Raw genomic sequence first — 12,035 nt, forward strand, 5'->3', positions numbered from 1 at the left:
TACGTGCGGAATGTAATTTTCTCACTTTCCGGTGTCATAGAAACAGGAAATTTGGCACGAGCATTGATTATGTCATAAATAGGAAAAGCTAATGGGTCCCAACTCGATTATTCAATTCTAAGCGCAAAAGAATTAGTGTCCAAATTCTATGTACGTAATCTAATTCTCTCACTTCCTGATGTCATTTTATATAAAGGAAACGTTGCATGGTTGCCTCCACGTGGTGTTTCCTGGGTAACGCAGAGAACTATGCAAAATGGTGAACATATGTTTTTCCTCAGTATCTCTAAAGTAACCACGACTTCATAAGATTTTCCGTGTGAACACCAGATAAACACCAGTACCAAATTAACTCGGGCGAAGCCAGCTATATCAGCTAGTAGTCTATATGGCGCAGATTTTTCCATATGCAGAATTGAAAAGTGCGTCATGGGAAAAAAAAAGATATGACATGACTTTTCTTGAGGAGCGTAGTATCTGCTTCAGGTTATCCGCACACATATTGGCATAATGGAATGGAAATAATGCAAACACGGATTCTCAGCAGCTCTAATGGAAATGTGCACTTGAATCGCCACGATTTCCATTGAAATCCGTATCAGATTTTCCCTCTGTGTGATCATAGCCATATACTGGGGCAGTATGGGCTCCTGGGATTTTCCTATTCAGACGGTAAGATTTAATTTACTCTCCTTCCACTTTATCAGCTGGAGGAAGCAAAGCAGCTGGTGACAGACTCCATAACGGCGGGAATCCTGTGCGACCTCGGATCTGGCAGTGGAGTGGATCTATGTGTCATTACGCGAGAAGGGGCCCAGGTATTCAGGGGTTACACACAAACCGAGACCAAGGGACCAAGGTAAGATAATAATATATTGATAATGCAATGTGGCCATACATATTTGTAGGTGGATCCAAAGATCGGGTGTAATGGCTTCCCAGGTCATCAGTTATCGAGTGTATGAGCAGCCTAAAGGGGTTTTCCGATTTTATGTAATTAAAGGGGTTATGCCAAGATTACAAGTTATCCCCCATCTACTTGCTGATTGGTGGGGGTCTCACACAAGATTCCTGCCAATTTTGAGAATGAGGGTCCTGTGTCCCTCATTGTCCTCACTGCAGGGTTAAGACTTAATGAAGCGCTGGTCGTGCAAGCGCCCTGAAGCTGCATTGACTTTCAATGGGACTGCAGAGATAGCTACTCACTTGCTGCTTGGCTATTTGAAAGCATGCTCACCCAGCGCTCTATTCATTTTGACATCACCGCAAGGGAGAGAAGTGACCCCCGCAGTGACAGGCAGAGTTAGACCCCCACCCACTTGAAATGCTTGCCAAAGGTGAGACCCCCACAGATCAGCAAGTTCTACCCTATCCTGTGAGTAGGGTATAACTTGTAGTCTTGGTTCAAATGTATAGTGAAAAGTTTTACAACTCTCTTATATATTTTGCATTTCAAACCTTCACCCATTTAGTGATCTCTGCTTGCTTGCTGTGAATGGAAGCATTCAGTTTACACATAAGTGTGAAAACCCATCTAGCAATGAGAGAGCTCTGATACACTATGACAAGCCCCACATCTCTTTCAGTAGAACATTAAGGGCGAGCACCCACTGGCGTTTTTTTACCTGCGTTTTGCGTTTTTCCTGCACAGGCATAGAGATAACATGTGTTCCTGTCCACTGGCGTTTTTTTTGCATTGCGTTTGCGTTTTTAACATAGGAACTGTCAGTTGCATATGTGTCCTTTTTTTTCTCCATGGAAATTAATGGCAAAGCCGCGAAAACGCCGCGAAAACGCCGCGTTTTTTCCCGCGGGAAACGCAAACGCCAGTGGGTGCTCGCCCTTAGACGGGATTTTTGCCACAGAATGTAAGCAATGCAAGTTCCATTCACTGACAGTAAGCAGAAATCTTGAAAATGATGGGAAAGTGTATATATGTTAGCTACAGAACTATCTCTGTTCTATGCAAGTGATGGCATACACGGAATAACCAAAAAAGGGGGGTCACCTCATACCAATCCACAAATCATCAGCTTCATGCTACTAATCATACCGAATGCTACAAAACCTGCTTCTGCCGCCAAATAAAACATGGAACCGCTTTGCCATACAGAAGACAATGCTACCAATGCCTGCTGGACTGCGCTTGTCATAACCCTACGGTACATTATCTGCTCCTCCGCGGGGCGGCCATATGCTCTGATTCTCATCATCAACGCAGCGATGATTTATAGTATGTGTCAATTTTTCTCTAATAAAAAATCTCAAAACTGGAGTCATGAGAAGACTGTATGGAAATATAGAGGAGTCAGACCGTTCATGCGCTCATGATGTAAGTACGGGGAAATTCCTCTCGGCTACATCTGGTAGTCAGGAGCAGGGAGATTTTAGATTACCCTGGTAAGCTGCGGCTTTTGCGCATGCTTCTGTCATCTTTGCAACGGGGGCGCATGCGCAGAAGCCGGGGTAAGGTCCATGAGTAAATCTGGGCGCCGTTGGTACGTAATTTCATCTCCCCTCACGGATATGATCCATGAGGGGAGATGAAACGTAAACTTTTTTTTAAACTTTAAATGATTACTGTTATCCATTGGGTAACAGCGATCATGTGACCAGGAACCGCATACAGTGGTAACCGGTGATATCTCTCTGCTCCCGGCTACACATGCAAGTCAGGAGTAAAGGGATTTTAAATTTTCCGGGGCGCAAGCCCTTCTGAGCACGCGGCCGATGTATGACATCAGGGGCGTGTGCACAGAGAACGACGTCAGGTCCTGAAAGGAACAGATCGCCGTGGGACATCGCGGAGGATGGGGGTGACTAATTTCATCTCAACTCATGGTTCCGATCAATGAGGGGAGGTGAAACTTTAACTTTTTTTAACTTTTCCGCGATCACCGTTATCCGTAGGATAGCGCCTGTCAAGGATGCAATCTTTTTATTGACATTTAATGCAAATGTCAATAGGACTTTGTTAAAAACGCATTGCACAAAAATCGCAAGTTTGTGCTTTGCGATTTTTGTGCAATGCCTTTTTAACAAAGTCCTATTGACATTTGCGTTAATAAAATGCAGCGATATCGCGATCACAAGTGTGAAGGCACCCGAAAAGATTTCCCCATGCTCCTTTCTGAATGAGCGCTGTCATTCCTCCATAACAGACCCTCTAAGTGTACCAACCATGCATAACCCCACCCCAGTCAGAGTACCGCCATGGTGATGATCAGCTGACCGATGAATGTTCATTCATGTAATACAATTAGATCCGCAATCCAAGCCGCTCATAGGGAAGCATGGGCGTCCGCAGCTGAGTTAAAGCATGCAGATTTGTTTGGCAGATCTTTTGGTGTGGAAAACAAATCTCAGCACGCTCCATTTTAGTGCGGATTCCATGCGGACGGCTTACAGTGAAGTTGTGAGGGGTAAATTCACGTTTATGCCTTATTGACTACAGCGACTCCATTTTGTATTCTTTGCTTTTGCTAAACACATGTATTTGTACATCTTTCACTTCTGAACTAGAAGAATGTTAGACCCAATTATAATAATGATTTCGAATCCTTATCAGCTTCCTCTCTCACATGCATTCTTTCCCTTGAGAAAGTTCACTCCTTTCTCTCAGAAGCACCCAGGAATGTTTTGTTTTGTTACAGGTGTCACCGGACATTGATATATTGTTTATGTAGGAGACTTCTCTAAAAGATGTGTAATGCTAATTAAAATCTGCAGATGCTATGTAACCTTGGGCATGCGCAGTAATCAAATCATACGTCAGCAAACTTTTCCCTATAACTTCTGTAATACTCTGAATAAACGCACTTCACTCTGACAACTCATCCAGCATGTGGTTGTCCATTTGTGTCGTCTATGGGTACCCATATCTCAAGACTAATCTGGAGGCAGACAGCATCCGCTCTACGGTCAAGACTTGATTGACCCCCTACATTACTTGGCGCAACCAACGAGGGCCAGAATTTAACTCCTTACCTGCAGCCAATATCTGACAACCCTGCCTGCCGACCATCCGGACTAGGGGACACGGGACCTCAGATCTACAAAACACCGGTGTAAGGTAAGCCATTGACTTATCACTCAAAGATCTGAGCCCCCCTGTCTCCAAGAGCCACGTGTCGACAGAAAGGTTTGTTGCTGCATGTTTATAGGATACTTCTGCCTGTGTAACTTACGGTGTTCTTAGTAACCGTGTTAGACGGAAAGAACCCACATGTGTATATTGCCATGCTGTCTGCTGGAACCATTGAATTGATAACTTTCTGTTGTACTCTGACTGCCGCACTCATTTTCCTAGCTGTCATTTGTTATAAGATCACAGAGGCCGCGTATAAAGGTGAGAGGTGGTTTCCTCTCTCTCCATAAAAAGTCTACTAGTAAACATCCGTACCCTGCCAGCCGTAGGCTTGGCAGAAGGGACTGTGTCCTGATCTACCCGAAGGACTGAGGTAGAGACAGCGGACACCAAGTCCATAATACTAATAAGTGAATATTAAAACATTCATACCCTGCCAGCCGCGACCTGGCAGAAGGGACTGTCCTGATCTACCCGAAGGACTGAGGTAGAGACAGCGGACACCAAAGTCCATAATACACATTTGTGTCCTGCCCATAGTACACATTTGTGTCCTGCCAGCCGCGACCTGGCAGAAGGGACTTAAAAGGTCATCGCGACCGCCAGATTTACCGGTGAATCAAAAATGGCAAGTCCAATTATTAGTATGGGGTCTCAGTTCTTGACCCCTATTGAGATAATTAGGGAGAGAGAGGGGGAGGACAGTTATAAACAAGCCCGTAAAGTTTACAAGCTGATAGGGCTTAAAAAGGCAGGAACTTTCAACTATGAGTTCTGGCGGCAGTACGGAACAAAACACAAGAAAGCTATCAAAGATGCCAATCTAGATAAAGGAGTAGAGGCCATAATCAAATATAGTAGAAAGGCAAACGTAGAACGGTGGGATTGTGAGCCGGTGTTTGAGGGCATACTTGTGTATGCACCACCCCCGGTGCGTGATCCGACCAGAATGCACCCGATTTTACCAACCGCAAGCAGCTCTGAGATTCTTCCTGAGTATCAGAGTTGTACCGCTGCAACTCCACCACAAGAGCCCCAAAGAAAAAAAAAACCTTATTGGCATTGTCCCAGATGCGGACAACGACACCCTTTACAAAAAAACAGCTTTAACTATGTGTAAACAGGAAAAGAATGAAACCGTTGAATGCTATTTTGGCAGATTAGAAACAAAGGCTAGAGACATGGGTCTCACCCCCCGTACAGATGAAGTGTACTACTCAATGATGTGTGAAGCGTTCATGCAAGGCATTGGCCCATCATTGGCAAATAAAATAAAAGCATGCACCCCTGATTGGCAACAAGCCAAGCCCAGAGACTTGTATAAAAAGGCAGTAGGGTTTGCTATGGATAAGAAGCGCCCTGCAGTGGTGGTTAAATATTATAGCTACCAGGAGGGGAAAGTCCAACTCTGGGACAGACCCCACAGAGAAACACGCAAGTGTTACAACTGCGGCAAGGTAGGCCACCTGGCCAAGCATTGCCGCTGTCCCAAGAAACCTTGTAACCAGAAGACGGATCAGGGCGCCACTCCCAGCGACAGCGCCGCGTCGCCCGAATCCGTCCCAATGAAGTCCCGGCGATCCAGCCCCAGTATCCCTACCGTGGAAACAGAGGATAGAGGCACACAGACTCTCGAGCCTGTTTCCATATGAAGTGAGGAAGTGCCCTTCCTTATAGACACTGGGGCTACAAATCCTGTCTCAAAAATTCATGTGAAATAGTAGAAATGTTTAAGGCAAAGAGTATGCCTATATGGAAAAGCAAGTTAGAGAAATAACAAAGGACAGACAAAGCAAGTTAGAATTTTGGGGATCTGAGACCCACAAAGTCTCACAGATTCAGAGATAAGCAAAAGTTGGTGAAAGTATGTTGATAGAAGGAGTAAGATACGTGTAGATACGGTAGTTATCAGAGAAAGAGAATTCTTTTATAGTTTGTGTCCCTAGGGACATAAAGCAAGTTCATGCAGAATCTGTGAATAATTATGTGTCAAATAACCAATATTGTGTGTCTTCATGTTATGTAATCTAATTTTTTGTCATACGTTTGGTCTTTTGTCCTTTTTTTTTTTGTTGTGTGAGCGTTTAACTATTCCTCTGCCGTCCAGGTTTGATTGGTGTGGTTTGGAGCCTGGATATTCTGGCTGTTTTCCAAAAATCTTAGTTCTGTTCCAGAGAGATAGAGGAATGCGTGCCTCTCAAGGCCAAAAAGATTAGAGTGGAGAACACTGAACGAGTAACCCTGCTTGCTTGAATAGAATGAAACCCGTAATGAATCCAATGAATCTTGCTGTTTTTGCTGTTCTTTGTGTAAATGTCAGTTTTGTAACTGGTCGGACGTGTGCATAATTGCTAAATGTGTGTTCATTAGTTTTACAAAGTGGTTGATGTGGAATCTGGTATACTTCTCTGGTATTACAGACAGTTAAAGTTTGACTGATCCCAGGGAGGGGTGAGAATGATTGAATGTATTTGTCTGCAAGATGAGGACAGTTGCATCCTGCGTGTTACGTCCTGTGTGAACTCTTACTAATATTTGAATGAGACTTGACCGCATGAACGGATGAGAATTAATGACCCGTGTTCAGACTGTAATGTATGCATAATGTGTGTGATGTAGGCGCTGTGTGCTGATAATTTGGCAGCCTGCCAACAAGTCATAATTATACTGTTTCTGAGAATGCTCTATAGAAGAAACGTACGGACGGCCAAACCTGTACTTACACCTGCTGCCAAATTCCGCACCTTTCTGGGCCTTGTTTTCATACTGCCCCCATTGGTCCACTTTGTTTTCGCTCTTATACAACTACTTATTCTTTTCTCTCACCCTTTTATACTTCATCCGTTGTTCTTTTCTGTACTGAATTTTCTGACCAGGTGACAGTATCGACACAAAAGCACAGGGGACGACCACGGCCACCTAGATGCTACTCAGAATCCAGTGGCTCGAGGAGCTCCCTCATGTGTTTGTGCGGTGGCAGCAGTACAGGCAATGGTTAACAAATCTTCGGAGTTGGTCTTGAACCAACTCCCCCTAGTGGTCCTCACCCCCCCATGACACCCGGAGCATATACACGCAAGTGCAACCCAAGCACTTATTTCTGGCCCGTCAAATCCAGCTACAATGTGCTCTTGTCATTCTTCTACTACTTTGAACTCGGTTACCCTTCCAATTAAGTACCCTAGTTCAAAAGGGGGGGAGAGAAGATATTTAAAGCTATTTTTAAATTTTTAATTTTTTTTTTCTTTTTCCTTTTTACAACAAGGTGATCTATTTGAAATAGAATACCAGCCTGATTGTCTAGCGATAATCGGTGCAAGGGGCTTCAGAAGTGCCAATTCAGCTGGCAGAAACTGAACCGCTTGAGGTAATGCTTAAAGGGTCACGATACCTCACTCGCTTCCTTATGCTGGAAGGTCCTGAAAGCATATTGAGAATTGCGTGATGGGACCCTTGGGAGGTTGTATCAAACTTCACCCGTCCGGTGAGGCTTGTATACACCCCGGGTCTGAAAGTCACCCGACCTTATGTCGGATGGCAGCAGACCAAGCGACACCTCTACCCGTCCTCACTTTTACGTACGCAGAGGAACAAGCTCTTAGCCCCCTTGGTCCGTCAGTACCCCCTGGCACATGTCCAGGAAGATGTAATTGTAGACACAGTCTCTTCTTTATGTCAACTGAAAGTTTTTGTTAATAATGTATATTCTGAGTTGTTTTTGTAGATGGTACCAGGGTAATTGATGACTCCACGCTGGATAAGCAGTGATCACGCAACAAGATGTCCTAAAAGCAGAATGCCTCCGCATGTCCCAGGACAGGAAGCGGAGTTACAGGCCCTCGCTGAGGCGTGTGGAGTGGTAAAAGGTAAGACGGCAAACATTTACACTGACTCCCAGTATGCATTTGGCATAAGCTCATGACTACGGCCTAACATGGAAGGCCAGACAGCTTGTTAAGAATGGTGCAGCGGTGACCAAGTGGAAAGCTCACACCAATTCCTACAGCAGAGAAACGAGAGGCAACGCCATCACAGATCACACAGCAAAGGCAGCGGCCCTTAAGCCGTGGAAGAAAAGAAGAAAAGAAGAATTTAACAATAATTTTGGACTTTGAATTACTTTGATACAAACATTGGACTTTGATATGCTAAAAGACTTTACAGTTACAAGCAGCAGAAATGGGACGGTGAATGGCGAACAGTCAACAGAACTTGCCCACCAAGGTCCCTGTGCCCCATGATGGCCCAGCAAATGCACGGAAAGACACACCTACCGGGGGTCCAGATGTCCGCCTTGAGGTCGTGTCCTCTGGCCTGCTTCGTCGCCTCCGGTGCCGTTCCGGCATGACGTGCCCACAAGGGTCTTTCTGACTTTATTCCTGACAATGTTGCCTCCTGTGGCTAGAAACGCACTGACGCCGAAATCTGCGATCTGCACGGAGCTGTCTTCGCCCCGGGGAATGTTTCCAGCCTTAACATCCCTGTGGATCTGGCCGTTCTTATGCAGGTACTTCAGGCCTTCTAGCATCTCCTTCAGCATGGTGGCGATGCTTGCCTCATCCAGCACCCCGTTCAAAGCAGCAATGAGGTCGACGCTTGAACACGGACGGGTGGCTCCTGGGTTTCCTGTAAGTTGCTGCATCATCACTTGTCCAATTTTGCATGACCTTTGCCGTAAGCAACAGGGCAGAAGTAAATTTGCCACATAACACTTGCCTAGACCACTCTACCCATTTCAGGGATTGCAATTTGACTACACTCAGCTCCCACTTATTGGGAAGTATGACCACGTGCTTGTTGTTGTTGATGTCTTTCCAGGTCGGAGACCTACCCTGTTATCAAGGTAAATAAGCAGGTAATCGTACAGGAGCTGATGAATGAGGTAATCCGCAGATACGAGGTACCGGAAGTGATTGACTCAAACAAAGGTACACACTTCACACCTGCAGAGTTTAGACAAAGTTAACAGACTAAATGGTACGCTTAAGTTAAAGAAAGTGTTGTTTGGCTTTATGCCAAGATTGGGGTTGTATCATCCACAAGCCCTACAGCAGGGCTATGACATAGTAGCCGGATATGTAAAGCACCTGTGTGACCAACTAATGGTAACCCAGAATCTAGTCTTTTTCTCCCATTCCAGGCCCAGACAACTTAGAGGGATCTCATTCCCTACTACCTGGAGATTGGGTGGTCGCAAAGAGACGTGTCCGGAAATCCCTAGGGCCCAGAGTCAAAGGGCCCTGTCAAGTCCTGCTGACCACACCTACTTTAGTAAAGTTGAAAGAACTGTTGTTTGTTTTAGGACTAATGGACTTTTCACGCCCTACCTTTGTCCCCCCCCCATGAGAAGGAAAATGAAGGACATTTTGTTTATTGATGGACTTTTGGACTCTTCACTCCATGCTTCACCCTTGTGAGAGGGTGCAAAGGGACAATGCCCAAAACCACCTTGTTAGGCACCACCAAGTACTGTTGGACTTGTACACACACCTAGTGCCACTGGTTTTCCTTTCTTGGCTGTTCCTGTTCCGTCAAAAGAACTGTTTGCATGGACAAATGAAAACTCAGAAACCAGAGATAGCTGGTGGGGTAACACATTTAGTGCTTTGAACCCTGCCAATTGGTTTTCTGGTTTAGGAGGTTGGTTTATGGGGATCCTACAAAGTATATTACAAGTTGTGATGATTTTTATTATGCATTTATAGAGCAATTAAGGTTATAATTTCATGTATTTCTAAATGTACTGAAAAAGCTTTCTTTTCGCCGATATGAATCACGTGTTTATGGACTAGGAGTCATACTTGTCTTGACCCCATGTCCAAAACGGGGGAATGTGAGGGGTAAATTCACGTTTATGCCTTATTGACTACAGCGACTCCATTTTGTATTCTTTGCTTTTGCTAAACACATGTATTTGTACATCTTTCACTTCTGAACTAGAAGAATGTTAGACCCAATTATAATAATGATTTCGAATCCTTATCAGCTTCCTCTCTCACATGCATTCTTTCCCTTGAGAAAGTTCACTCCTTTCTCTCAGAAGCACCCAGGAATGTTTTGTTTTGTTACAGGTGTCACCGGACATTGATATATTGTTTATGTAGGAGACTTCTCTAAAAGATGTGTAATGCTAATTAAAATCTGCAGATGCTATGTAACCTTGGGCATGCGCAGTAATCAAATCATACGTCAGCAAACTTTTCCCTATAACTTCTGTAATACTCTGAATAAACGCACTTCACTCTGACAACTCATCCAGCATGTGGTTGTCCATTTGTGTCGTCTATGGGTACCCATATCTCAAGACTAATCTGGAGGCAGACAGCATCCGCTCTACGGTCAAGACTTGATTGACCCCCTACAAAGTCAATGGAGGCCGTCAGATTCGCAGCCCGTCCGCTATTAAATTGGCAGATGGACCGTGGACTCCGCAGCAAAGCAGGAGTTGGAAAAAAACAAAACTCTACTGCGCATGTGCTCTGGCCAGCACATACGCACACATCCGCAGTAGAGAAAAAAGAAGACCCGGACAGGTACACAGGGTCCTCGGGCAGGGGCGGATTCCGCTGCGGGCTCCCGCATGTGGAATCCGACCCGCATGTGGACATGAGAACTACGGCCTCATGCACACAGCAGGTCAGAATTACCGCCTGTGGAATCTTGCACACAATCCGGCCCTGACCGCGGCGGTTCACCCTGCATACCTGTGTGCAGGTGGCCTTCTTCGCCTGCTTCTGCGCGAACCTGTCTTCTTTCAGTTTCACTGTACTGCAGATGGTTCGCACGGTTCGACTACGGACATGCGCAGTACAGATTTTTTTTAAACTCCTGCTGTTCCCGCGGATCAGTGGCTTCCATTGACTTCAACGGTAGCCGTCCGCGCCGGAGGATTGCTCATTTACTGAAGTGATTTTTGTGAGGAAAAAAACGCCTCGCACCGGCGTAAAAATGCACGCTGGCGAGTAATGGTACCAAAATGGTACCAAAAAAACTACAGCTTGTCATGCAAAAAGCTAGCCTATGCACGGCCCCATCGAGGGATGATAAGAAAGGTCTCAGTCTTTGGCCTAATGCACACAGACAAACACGGATTCTGCATAGGGAATCCCGCATGGAATCCGCCCGTGCCCGCTGCCAGCAACCCTGCGTACCTGTCTTCTTTTTCTGTACGGCGGATGGTCCGCAATGGCCCGCCGTCGGACATGCACAGTAGCTTGTCAATTGCGGACGGACCGCGGGTTGGACTACTTCCATTGACTTCAATGATGATTGCAGAATGGCTGTGGGACGGACGGCTTCCAATGGACATCGTCAGTGCATAGCCCGCACAAAATCGCAGCATGCTGCGATTCCTTCTCCACGAGTGGAAAATCACAATCAATTTCTGCTCGTGGGCAGGAATTCGCGTTTTTACATTGCATGCTATGGGGCTGGATTTACTGCGGAGTCCAGAGGCGGAATCCTGCTCCGGACTCCGCAATGCAAATCTGTCCGTGGACAGGAGCCCTTATACCGCATACTGAACACTAAAAAAAACGGAAGAGTTTATGTGTCCTTTCATTGTATTCCCCCCAAAATGAATAAAGGATCTACAGTTATGTACCCCAAAATGGTTACAATAAAAAGAACAGCCCGCCACGCAACGACCGAGTCCTCATACGGCTGTGTTCATTGGAAGAGAAAAACTTACGGGTTTTGAAAAGCAGTGAGTACGATGCCCCAAAATTGTTGCACCCTCAAGGGTTCCTTCACACGGGCGTATTTGTACGTGTGCAATATGTAGAGGATAGAACCCGTTGATTTCAAAGGGTTCATTCACATTTCCGTATTTGGTGCGCGTATTGCAGTCTTGCAAAAACGCAGCATGCCCTATTCCTGCGCACTAAAGGTCCCTATAGAAGCGGAATGCAGGTGGAAAAGTACAATAAAATACTCAGATAACCGTGTA

Source organism: Eleutherodactylus coqui, chromosome 10 (genome assembly GCF_035609145.1).
Source record: "Eleutherodactylus coqui strain aEleCoq1 chromosome 10, aEleCoq1.hap1, whole genome shotgun sequence".
NCBI classification, from domain to species: Eukaryota; Metazoa; Chordata; class Amphibia; order Anura; family Eleutherodactylidae; genus Eleutherodactylus; species Eleutherodactylus coqui.